General features: G+C 41.4%; 1 protein-coding gene across 1 annotated transcript in view; it reads right to left on the reverse strand.

The window, feature by feature from the left end:
• Positions 1-13,048, reverse strand: part of LOC111078469 (probable nuclear hormone receptor HR38) — a 36,988-nt gene that overhangs the window by 17,588 nt on the left and 6,352 nt on the right.

Below are 13,048 nucleotides of genomic sequence, written 5' to 3' on the forward strand. Positions count from 1 at the left end.
AAAAATCAGACAAAAATAGTTAGAAATTCAGCAAATAAAATGAGTTAGAAATGAATTGAAAATGATTATATTTGTTGGAAGAAGATTTCCTCAGCACTATGAGAATTTATCTCACACACACAGAAAAAAAATATTAATAAAAAAAAATATATATATATAGGTTTCTGCAACTGTTTTATAGCACTGAGCTTTTGCGTTGGGGGAGCGTTGTCACGATGCTGTGTCCCCCTTAAGTTTTTTTTTCTGGTTTTAGTTGCCTCCACTCGTAATCCCTGCCCTAAAAGCGAAACACACAACAATGAAAAACTGACTTTGGCGCCCCCCACAACCGAACGAACCCGACCCACACGACCATAATAAAACAATTATGACAAAAACAAAAAAAAAAAAAAAAAAAACAAAAAGAGACGACAACGAAACAGCGAAAAATGCCCAGAAAACTGCACTCGAGGCGGAGAGTAGAGCGACCTATCGATGGCAAAAAAATTTATCACACCTTAGTTAACCTCAACACCTTGCCGTGCCTGAAACACCGACCGAAAACGTGGCTGGCTGGCTGGCTGGCTGGCTGGCTGGATGGAATGTGCCAGACCAGACAGATCTCCCCCGAATGCTACAGAGAGAAATATTGCAAACGTCTCGACTTTGACTTACACTGACTGCAATAAGTTAATAGTTCGGTTCGAATTCGATTTCTTTCTGGCGAGCTTCAAGCCCGGAGATGGGTACCCCCCTACCACGAAGAACTTGAAGCCAAACTTGGTGCTTGGTGCTTGGTGCTGGCAAAACAAAGCTTGTCTAATGCCAAAATACAAAATACAAAAAAAAACAAAAACAAAAACGAAATATCGAAAACGGAGTTTGGCTTTTGGGTGCGTTCCGTGAACTCCACGATGTTTTTTTTTGTGTGTCAGCCGGCGTGCCAGAGACGCCGACAACAAACACCAGACCAGGCACAAACACACACCAGCAATACTCGTAGCAACAGCAACAGCAACATTGGCCGCCGCAGTCACAACTGGTGCTAATGATGTAGCCCGATCATCATCATCAATATCATGATGATGATGCTGATGCAGCTTCGGGGCGCTTCGTGTGCTTCATTATTGATTTAATAACAGAGCTGAAGACACGTTTAAACTGCAGTCATAGACAGAGACAGACAGAGAGAGAGCTATGTGCAGAGAGAGAGAGCGATATGCAGTGGGAGAGGAGTGCAGCAAGTTGCACTTCAGCTCAGAGTCAAGTTGTTGCCGGGCCTCTGCCTGCCTGCCTGACGATCATGATGATGATGATGCCATGAATTCCACACCACACCAAAAATATCCAAAAAGACATCCCATAGACAAAAAAAATGAGCTAAAATTTAAACCAAGCCAAAAAGACAGAGTCATGTCAATGTGTGGATGGCAAGGGGCATAAGGATGGATGGATGGTTTGGTATGGTATGGCATGGGATGTGTATAGGATGTGGATGTGGATATGGATGTAAATTGAGATGGGGTGAGGTGCGGTTCGGTTCGGTTCGGGCTTGGAATATAGTTTGGATATGATTGCAGCTATGGATATGAATGAAGTTAGGCTGAGGTGGGGGGGCTGGATGTGCTGAAGTACGGAATGGTATACTCGTATGCTTGGCTTAGTGGTACTACATATATGCATGTTAATGATGCTGTGATAATGATGTTTGATGCTTTATATCGCGACACACACATACGAACAAAAAGCAAAGTGTGGCTTTTTCTTTGTGGGCGGCATCAAATCAAGATGGGTATGGGTTCGGGATGGTATGGGATGGTATGGGATGGTTTAGCTGGGCATGTGAAGCAAAATGAAAGTGAAAGAGTTACCAAAAGCAAATATCTATGTAGATTTCGATGTAATGCTTATTAAAGCATAATAAGGAAGCAAGCAGAAGGTCGTTTCATGGATCGTACTAGTAATTTAACGGGCTTCAAGCTGGCAAAGCTGCAAAAGGGCAGTGTGTAAAATATTTTATGGGACGGATTATATAAACAGTTTTGCTCAGAGCTGGAATATAATAAAACTTAAAAAAAAAGAGCAGACAAAATAATAGGCAAATATCTAAAGCACAAATAATTCGCATTTGTTTTTAATTTTTTTTTGGAAAATTTGCAGAGCTAAAAGATTAGTTTTATTATTGATTAAATTTTTAATTTCGAATAGAAAATATTAATATTAATCAATATTAAAATTATCTAACATCTGCCCAAAATATTGCTAAAATTCTGCACAAAAATAAGTTTACATAAGGCCACAAAATTTCACAAATTAAAACATAATTAGCAGCATTTCCGAGAGACATACAAATAAGTAAAACAAATTCCAAGCCATATTATTTATATAAGAAACATTTTTAGCTCTGTTAATTCTTCACTTTGATTAGCTTCAATCTAAATAGTTGAAAGGTAACCTGACACCAAAAAAGAACCAAAAGAACAAAAAAAAAACACATTGCCAAACAAAACGCGATCTGCTCTACAAAAGAGTTGTAGAAGAAATAATGATAATCTATGCGATGACAGCTCACTGAGCACGGACGGGAGACACGCAAAAATAAAGCTGTAAGAACATAGCACCTTTTTTTTTGTTGTTGTTGTTGTTGTTGATGTCTTTCCGTTTCTGCTGTTGGTCAAAACCAGTTGACAATGATGATCTGATGCGGCGATCTATCCATGGGAAGCATCAGCCACAGCTACAGCTACAGCGCTACATCAACCAAGAAGCCATTAAAATTGATTACAATTTAATGCCGATGCGACCGTTGCGGCGGCTGCGCCGTCTGCGGCTTAATTTAGTCAAATCAACGCTTTTGTCGAAGAATGTCTCTAAATCTTCTATTTGTTTAGCGTACTTAGCAGCGAACTGGTCGCAGCATCGGCTCGAAGCGAGCTTCAAATGAAAGCAAAAGCAGACCCGACAACAAAGCGCGAGCAGAGCGAAAAAGAATATAAATCACAGTGCAAACACAAGTCACAGTTATGAAGCAGCAGCAAAGCAGCAGCAAAAAAGAGAATACAGGTGAGTGGGTTATAGTTGGGACTAGTGAATACCCAGCATTGGACTTGCTTGTGGTTCACCAAAGAGCATAGGAAGGTACAGCTTTATAGGGTAAGGTAAATATGCGTTCCATTTCTTGCTTGCATTTCTGGAAGTACTCCGCTGTAGCAGCCCATTGCTTGCCATTATATATAGGTATAAGTACATTTAATTTGAATCCCAAATCTTTGGAATTCTAGGTACCACAGCGCTCGTTTTGATTGTTGAAACGAAATAACTAAGGGTTCGAGATCCTCTTCTTTTCTATTCCACACAGATAGAGAGCTGTGAACACATCTCTATTAATACTCAGCAATTATTCTGCCAGTCACATATCTTTTCCTCTATACAACATACCCACAGCACTCCCCAAGTACAGGGCATCCAAAACCAAAGAACAAGCAGCACCAGCAGCAGCAGAAGAAACAGAAAATGATGCGGCGCATGCGCAAAACATTCTTTGTATATTATTTGTTGTTGTTGTTGTTGCTGCTGCTACTTTTGCTTTTATTCTGCCGTTGCTCTGCTCTGCCGTCTGCCGTCTGCGCTTTATATGGCGCGATTAAAAAGTGCTGCGTTTGATTCTAAGTCGATTCGTTTCTGTGGGGGGGTGGAGGGTGTAGAGGGTGGGTGGGTCATAAATTCAGAGACTAACTATAGAAGCGGCCCCGCACTGCGTTCGCGGCTAACCGGTTGGATCACTTTTACTCTCATCGTTAGGCGGATTCAGTCGCATCGCATCCATGGGTTCGGTTCTCGGTTCGATCCACTCGCACCTCTCACTCTCTGTCGCTGCGTCGCTGTGTCTCTCTGTGTGTGCCTCTATTGCTGTGCGAGTGTGCAGTGTGTCATCGGGCAAATGTTGGGCCGTAAACCAATTTTAATTTATGCTAATTGTTCCAAGTTGGCTGACCAACGTCAATTGGACGACAGCACGCGAGGAGATGTGTCCAAAAATCGGATTCCGAAATCGCTATAATTGTTTGGACTCTACTTAATTGGAAGTCACAATTTGTTAGACCTTCGTTGGAACGTTGGTTGGAACGATGTAACCCAGAAACGAAAAAAAATCAAAAAAAAAAAAAATTAAAAAAAAAAAGACTGAAACCATTTTATTTGCACGCATTTCTTTCGCTTCGATCGGATTGATGCCACAAGGTCGGCATCTGTATCGGTGTCTTGTCTGCTCTACCGCACCGCTCTTTTTGGGGGAGCTCAACGCTGATCGATGCACAATTGGCGGCAAGTGATGGCTGCTGTGACGATCTGACGATCACCACCGATCGATCTAACAGCTATTCAACAGTCCCTGCGATCCACCGATCCACCGATCCACCGATCACCAATCCACCGATTATGCTGATTGGCACCACTCACACACACACACCGGCAAAATAAAAACTTGCCCCATAATTCATCGCATTTTATTTTTATTGTACTTAGAGCAGCAGTCGCCATCTCCATCTCCATCTCCACAGATTTGTATACGATTATTTGTATATATTTTTCCTTGTTTCTGTGGCGTGCTAAATGCATAACAAGGTTCTTGTTTCATCCGTTAGATCCGCAATCGAAAACGGAATGACTTTTTCCCTCTTTACACACGCTGGGGCTATATTTTTTTTTTTTCTGCTCTCCAGCCCATAAATCATTCAATGCTGTGGGAATCGAGCACGGCTACGCGATATACCCGAGTATCTGTAGCGCAATGTGTTTGTCTCTTGGAGGATGGCGAAAAGTTCAATGTTAAGCGGCGGTGGGGGCCGGTACCCGGCGGCCCCTGCCCCAGTGCTTGCGCGGAGACAAAAGAATTTGCCACAGTTCAAAGCATCATTCATTATCCAATTGCGATCGAGCAAGACCGTTTAGACCGTTAACAGTTAACGGGGCAAGTCAGCAAGTCAGCAAGTCGGCCAGCACCGAGAGCGCCAAAAAGGTCTAAACAAATTGAATATCCAAAGAGCTCGGAACCGAAACTGGGCGCGTTTCGGATCTGCTATTTGTCTTTGGCCATGTTTTTGTTTGCCTTTGCCTTTGCCCATGCTTTTGGGTTCGGGTCGGGTCGTTGGTTAGTTGCACTCGCTATTTATTGTGTGTTTTTGTATGTGGTTCAAGGCTCGGATCTACCACACAGCAGGGGCTCTAAGGATGTGGAAGTTGTTTGGCTGCCGCTGAGGGGGAGTGTCAGCTATCACTGAGCTACTAAATGTTCACTTTTAATCACACCCTTTCGAGCACAATTTATGGTTTTTGTGTAAACTTTTCGAGGGTGTATCTAGATCATTTATCAATAAGTAAATCGACAAATCAATCTTCAATTTGGAATATCAAGATAGCAAAATATATGGCTAATAAAGCGGATATAGAAATTTGACTAGAAGTCTGTAAGAAGCTCTGAAAGAAGCTTTTATGCAAATAACAAGTAACGATTAATTATAATTAATTGTCGTTAGCAGTGAACTAATTTTAAATAAATATTCTTACACTGTAATAATTATTTCTTCCACACATTAATCCCATTGAATGCATTTTAATATTATTAACTCTATTAACTAAGTTAAATGCCTTAATGTATTTTATTGATATCGAATTCTTATCATTTGTGGAATATACATAACTGTCATATAGCTAATCGATTAATGGGACTTGCTCTCCAAGCGGAATGCACTGATTTGTCACTAGTCAGAAATTAATAGCGCCATAACTTATGCCAAAACCTGTAGCTCCCCCCCGACAATTATTTAACTTTCAAATGAACATTGTGGCTGGTGGCTTGTGGCCGAGGGGGGGGATGGAAGCTCTCCGAAGAGAGTTAATTAAATCGATTGCAAAATCGAATGTGTTAATTGAACGAAATGTGTGTGCCCAACAGAAGATCAGAGAAGAGACGCTAGAACAATACCCTGGGGGAATACCCAGCCACCAAGGTACACCGTTTGTCGGTCGATGGTCATAAAAAGTGAAGGCTTCCGATGGCCTCCTGGCCAGGCCAAATTGCAGCTGAATCTTCGGCTTCACACATCTGCAGAGGAATACTAGCTGTGGAAGCTTGCCACTCTGCCATTTGGTCAGTCTCAGACTGACTGTGCATGAATGTCTAAGAGAACTTTCAAGTCGTTTATAGATACACACACACACACAATACAGATGCGATATATGGGGTATGTGGTATGGGGTATGTGGTGGTGTATATGCTTAAATTTTTATTTGCTGTCTGGCACATCGCAATCGAGTTCGTTGACGGCTTTTAAGCATCTGCAAAATGTAACTAAGCGCCGTGTTAGTTAACTTCTTTTTTTTTGTTGTTGCTCTTCGCTTACAGCCGCTTTAATTGAGTATATGAGAATGAGAATATTAGATTTTCAAGGCCAGTGTCCGCTCGATGCACGGACGGGCTTATGGCTTAGTTTCGCAACGATGCTCGGCGACTGCTCACGAATGCAACTGAATCCGAAGCGGAGGCTGGAGATGGTGGGCGCCTCATCAACTAACTAGAACACAATGCCGGGCATTCTGACAGAAGTCCAAGGACCAGAAGCTTAGGTCAAAGGGGGCCACAAAAAAGTGCATCGAATGTGATATGTAGACTTTTATTTTATGGTGGGAAAACAGTGTGCAGTGTGCTGCTGTTTTTGCAGATATCCTTTAAAGTCGATCATCAATTCATCTATTCAAAAATGATGAATCATTTTTTGTAGTCTTTTATTCTGTACAGCTGTGCATGCAATTTTATGCCCCTTTTATGTCGCACCTCTGTAAAGACTGCATTTAATATTAAATAAACTTTTTGCACCACACAAATGGCCTGGCCATTTTATATTATTTTTGTTTGTTTGTTTGCTGTGTTGGTTAGTCAAGTGTGGCGCTGATTCTCCCCCGTGTTAATTTGTTACTAAAAGCGACTCATTAACAAAACCATCTAATGATGAATAAAGCCAAACCAAAAAAAAAAAATATAATTAAACATTTTTATGATGCACCCAACAACAGTTAGGCGAAGCACGGAGCGAGTAGCTGAGGATCATAAAAATGAAGATACAAATGCAGATCGAGCTGCCCAGATAGCGGAAAGATACGCGACTACACACGGCTACATTTCGGCTGACTTAATGTGTTCGTTCGCATAAATAAAAAGCGGTTAATGGTGGCTGCAGATGACGCTCGGCGGCGCCCCACTCTATCTAGATCCTGTTCTGAGTGATGTATGAATACTGTGGAGCTGTGTGATTGTAATGCTCGTAAAGATGAAAGATATTGCGGTTTTTTTGGGGTAGGTGTATACTTTATCTTTATCCTGTCTTTATATCTTTGCGGGTAAAATCATTATTTAATCAAACATTAATGCATTCAACAATCCCATGTTCATTTCAGCACACAAAAGTTTGCTTCTACTCCATAAAATTATCTGTGCTCTCACTGCCATAGCCACAGATATCTTCTATAACTGCTTAGCGCTAACAATCTTTAAAGACAGCTTCCTACAGACGTGTTCCTTGCTAATCGATTCATTTATTATTGCATTTATCAGCATCTCTGCATTAGTTATGCCTCACCCAAAAATTATAACAAAAAAGCCAACAAAAAAGTGAGCAGCATAAAATACACCTATGATCATATATAACAATTTAATATTCCAACACAAAACAAAAATCAAACAAACTTGTTCTGCTTTTATTAGAACTGGAACTAGCCAAAATGCAGGTTTGCTCTCCCCAGACTGCAGACGTGTATCCAATGGAACATATCTTCGGAGCAGATCGTATGTCATGATACCCAAACTCATTTTAATCACAAAAGCATCGATCGCCCTGGCCATTTAGCGAAAGCTTTAATCATAGAAAAAAAAAAATAAAACCAAAATTCTTTTCTTCGTATTCTAATTTCGTTGCGAGCAGAGCAGAGCAGAGCGGCTAATAATTGCTCAAGGTCACCACAAAGTTTGAGTCACTATTCGCTATAAAAAGATACTTTTGGTGGCTGTTAACTTTATTTTTCGTTGTTGTTGTTGTGCAGGAAATGCGCGTTGAAAATTTATGAACTCAAACGCACAGATACAAGTTTCCTACCAGACTTTTTGATTATTATAACCAAATTATGAAAGAGCTTAAAGAGAGAGAGACAGAGAGAGAAAGAGAGGCCGAAAGATTTTGCTCTCTCCATTTTGAATCCGTTATTTTAATTGCAATGTTCTAAATTTTGAGCCACAAATTTATGGCACGCTCGAACAAACACACAAACAAAACCGGCTAAAAGCACACAAATTATGGAAATTTAAAGAAGTATTTTATACATCTTATATGGCCGGGTAGTATATATACAAATACATATATATATAAATACACGATTTCAAATTCAAATGATTGAGGAACGCGTTTTGCATTGAATGCTTGATGTCACTGGCTGACTGGCTGACTGGCTGACTGCCTAAATATTTGACAATCTTGTCACAAACTCTCTCAAACTCCGTGTCTCCGATTCTACGATTCTCAGCTTGTGTTTGACTTGGTAATGAGACACGCTCGTTGTCGCTACTTCAATTAAGCCAATCTTGATGCCGTTGCTGATTGTGTGTGTGTGTGTTGGTGTGTGTGTGTGTGTGATGGCATCTTCACTGCGATTTTTATGCAATTTGCAACCGAAGCTATGAATTTTTGTTGTTGTTGTTTGTCTAATTTTTGTTTGTTATTTGTTTTATTTGTTTGGTGCGTTCTAATTGCCAGATATGTGTTGGTGGCTACTGGAATCTGCCATCTGATAAATGTGCACGGACCATTTAATTGGACATTTAATTGCCTGACAAACTGTTGTTGACGTTACGCTGGCTGTGTGTGTGTGTGTGTGCCACACGTGGTATACTCGATATTACGCATACGCAAAAGTGAAAGAGAGAGGGAGAACCGAAGGAAACAAAAACAGATAGTTTGTATTACCGTCTCGCTTCCGCTTTGACGTCACCAAACAAATCTATTTGGGACTTGGCAACAGCCAAGTGAAAATCCTCAAGCCCGCTTCGCAACAGTCCTGCGTGGCTTTATCGATCGAATGTGAACCCAAACGTCGAGTGCAGCCGCAGTCCAAAGCCAAGGACGTCATCAGTTTCAAGTGCGTGCTCTACATACATATACATATACCACGCCACCACATACCATAGCCATACATATACCCATACATATATAGTATACATACCTATGTACATTGTACATGTTTGAACGGCCTGGCCTGACTTTGATTTGTGTTAACTCCCTAAGTGTTTGGTCGGGGGGGTCTTTAATTATATGACTCTGGCACGAGCCCCCCCAAACAGACGTCTGTCTATAATTGCATGTGTTTTTTTCTTGGCTTTTCTTGTTGCCTGGCTATGGTTTATGTTGCATGTCGGGGCCATGGCAGAGAAGGAGGGGCAGTTCTTTGACGCATTTCCCTCAAGTTAAGCCGCCTTTGGGTTTGATTAATCCATGAATTATTGAGCAGCGCTGTAGCTCTATGGCTCGGTGGTTTGTGTTAGTTTCTATTGATTTGTAATGGGTGTTAATATGGCAGGGATAATGGCATCATGCGACAAAATACAGACTCGTATTAATATTGCAGGGAATATTCAGCTATCTAATGCTTTATTGAACGTCTTGTATCCACTCTGTATTTAATCTTTTGCATAATATTAATGGTTCAAAGATTGCTGGATTGATTTGCTGGTATATGGGGACATGGAAACTGCAGGAGTTTTACATTGTGAGTCACGTGTCAAATGTCTATATGGAGTGAAGATAGTGTTGCAGGTAACACCTCCTTTAGACGAACATCTCCCTGCAATTTCTTGAGCCAATCTTAACTCTGGACTTATCTCTCTAAGCAGACAACTGAAGTACCAATAAGCAATGAGCAAATATAATACTGTAACCCTATTAGAGCCTTATTCAGCCAGCAGAATATCTGTCTATACTTCATAGTAAATTTCTATCATTCCTTGAATCTCTCTTTAATTTTCCCCCATTTAAGTATGCCATTAAAAATCACCTATTTTTACTTTGCCCATTTAGTGCTCGTTCTCCATTAAAATTGCAATTTCTCCATTTATACTCGTATCCAATTCCAGTTTAAATTCAAACCATGCTCTCAAGGTTCTTCTGCCAAAGTGCCAACCATAAAAATGAAACAAACTCAAAGTTTTGTGCTAAAAGAGGGCGTGCTATATCTACAAACTGCAGCCTGTCCGTGGAGTGGGTCTGTTCTGGGGTTTATGGGTGGGGGTGGGTGGTTGGGTTAGGTATCTACAAGTGTGAAATCATCGTGGGGCCAAAAACAGCACCAAATAGGAAGAGAGAGAGAGGCGAAGAGAGAGAGAGACAGAGCGCACAACCCAGCAACGACCTTGAAAGCAACTTATGCCACGTGAGAGTCGTGAGGCACTCTCCGGGCGCACTCCATGGGGCGGTTGGGGGGTTGTTTCCCCCACTCGCTTTCCCACTTTCCACTCGCAGCTGTAATACGAAGGAAAGGCAGCGACAAGCAATGACGTCACAACGCGGCAAACATGGCTTACTAGAGGGGGTGGCATCTATAACTGTAGCTGTAGCCATGTCTGTGTAACTGTAGCTGCAGCTGTATCTGAGTGTGGTATCTGTATCTGTGTGTGTGTGTGTGTGTTGGTTTCTGTAATGATTACGCCATCAAAGTTTTTTTTGTTTCGCTCTGGAAAGAGGGGCTCGGGTGGACTTCGATTTTTTTTACCCTGCTACGTTTTATTTTTGCACGTGAGCTCTGCCTCCGCCTCTGCCGGCGCTTCTGCTCGGAGCTTTTGTTGTTTGTTTTTGTGTGTGGCAAACCAAAGAAAAAAAGGGGGAGGATGGGACGGACGGTTTAAAAATAGTTAGAGCTAAAGGGCCTTGTTTTTCCATCTCGGCCAATTTTAGTTTTGGTTTATTTTTTATTTTTTTTTTACTTTCCTTTTTTTTGCCTACTTTTGCAATTTTCATTTGCAGTGAAAAAGTTATTTTCTGTTTGTTTTGATTTTTGGCTGGAGTCTCCTCCAACACCTTGGCTGCCTGTCGCTCCAAGCTTCCACTTGGCCCGCGCGTCTGTTCGGGTCGGGTCGGACGGGCGTCTGTCTTTCTGTGGGTTGTCTGTCTGCCAATCAAAGCAGATGCTGCTGCTGCTGCATCGGCGGGCAGGGGAGCGGAGCTGCGAGCATTGCAATTGCAAATCTCAGCCGCAGCTTCAGACTGCGACTGCGACTTCGACTATGGCTTCAAGTGCGCCCAAGAAAAACAACGAGCAAACAAACAAGTTACGCGCCAAAACATGAAATAAACAAGCCAATTGACAATGTAACCGAAAAACTTGGGGGAGCTGTGGGGAAGAACTGAGGAAACGATATGGAGATACTCTATAAAAAGGGGCCAACGTTGGGTGCCTGCTTCTGAGCAGTTGGTAGAGAGTTTTATTCTGCGATAAATATAGAACCAAATAAAAAATTAAATTTATGGCAGATTGAACCCCAAAAAATGTTCATTGATGAACCACATATTTCTGAAGGGATATATAAATAGTTTAATATTAATTTGCCTGTTCAAACTACACATCCAAGCCGCATATACCCCAACACACGTAATAGATATCCCATCCACACGTTAAAAATCTTTCAAATTTGAGCCTCACTTAGCCATTCGCAACAACAATTTGTGCAACGATTTGTTGTTATTTTTGTAGTGGGTTTTTTTCCCCCTTATTTTGTATGCGAATTTTCCTTTTAGACAAGAACTAGCAGCAGGCAGACGGCAGATGAATCTTCTTGGCCAGACAGGTAGCAGCAACAACAGCAACAGCAACAAAAAGGCAACAACTATTAGCAAACAATTTCTGTCTGATTACAAAACCAAAGCTACACGCACCCAAGAGTGCGGCCAGGGGGGGGCTGGTATGAGAGGGAAAACTTGTTAGCTTCTTTATTTTCGTTGTTGGCCAAAAGAGCGAACACATTCGTCAAGGTGCCGGCGCGCAGAGGAAATCCAATGCGGCAAATACACAATAATTAAAATAATAAAATTAACCAAGCAAATATTATGGACAATAAATTTTCTTGCTTGACGCATAAATGTGTATGTTTCGTTTTTTTTTTGTCTATGCAATGCAATTTTCCTCAGAGGTTTTTTCTTTTGGTTACAATTCTTAACTTGTTTTGATTGGAATTTATTGCCTGGCCTGTTCTCTGCTGAAAATTTGTTAAATGTTGTGTAATAGTTTTTTGTGTTTTTGGTGGTTTTTTTTTACTGTTATTTTTATAGAGTTTAATTGCAGGCTGATAATTTGAATGTGGGGAATGAAGCTGCAGGGGGGCACTGTCAGATGGCAGATGGTGGTGTAAATGATGGGAAAATAAATTAATTTACACAAATTAAAAGTCCTTTCTTAGTGGAGGCCTTCAAGCGGTGGGTTGCAAGTACCGCTAGATATCTATTGTAGTTTCCCTAAAGCCCATATCCTTTATTATATTATTATTCTTATCCAAGGCAACCGAGAAAAACTAACCCCCAACGCAGCTCAATTGTAGCTGCTGCTGCTGCTGCTGCACACAAGAAAAACCTCAAAAATCAAATCAAAGCCATCAAGCTCATCAAGTGCATGGCAAAATTAAGAAATAACCAAAAATGTACAATAAAAAGTAAAGAAAACAAAAAACAAGGCACCAACAAGAGGCCAACGGCCAACGGCAAAGCCAGGCCAGGCAATCCAATCAGTTTCAAATTAAGGTTTACATATGCGAGTGAGCCCCCCAGCAACCAGGGGCAAACCAGGCAAGCAGGCGGCAGGCGGCAGGCGGACGGACAGTCGTATAGTCGGACAGGCAGTCAAAATTGACCAACAGCCAACAAAGTAACCAAAAAATTCAAGAAGCCAGACAGAGATGCAAAAAGAGACTCCCAGTGAAAGAGTGTCGGGGAGGAGAGGGTTACTGAGAGAAACCGTCTAAAGGAAAAACCTGCTGTCTGAT

Source organism: Drosophila obscura, unplaced genomic scaffold (genome assembly GCF_018151105.1).
Source record: "Drosophila obscura isolate BZ-5 IFL unplaced genomic scaffold, ASM1815110v1 contig_200, whole genome shotgun sequence".
NCBI lineage: Eukaryota > Metazoa > Arthropoda > Insecta > Diptera > Drosophilidae > Drosophila > Drosophila obscura.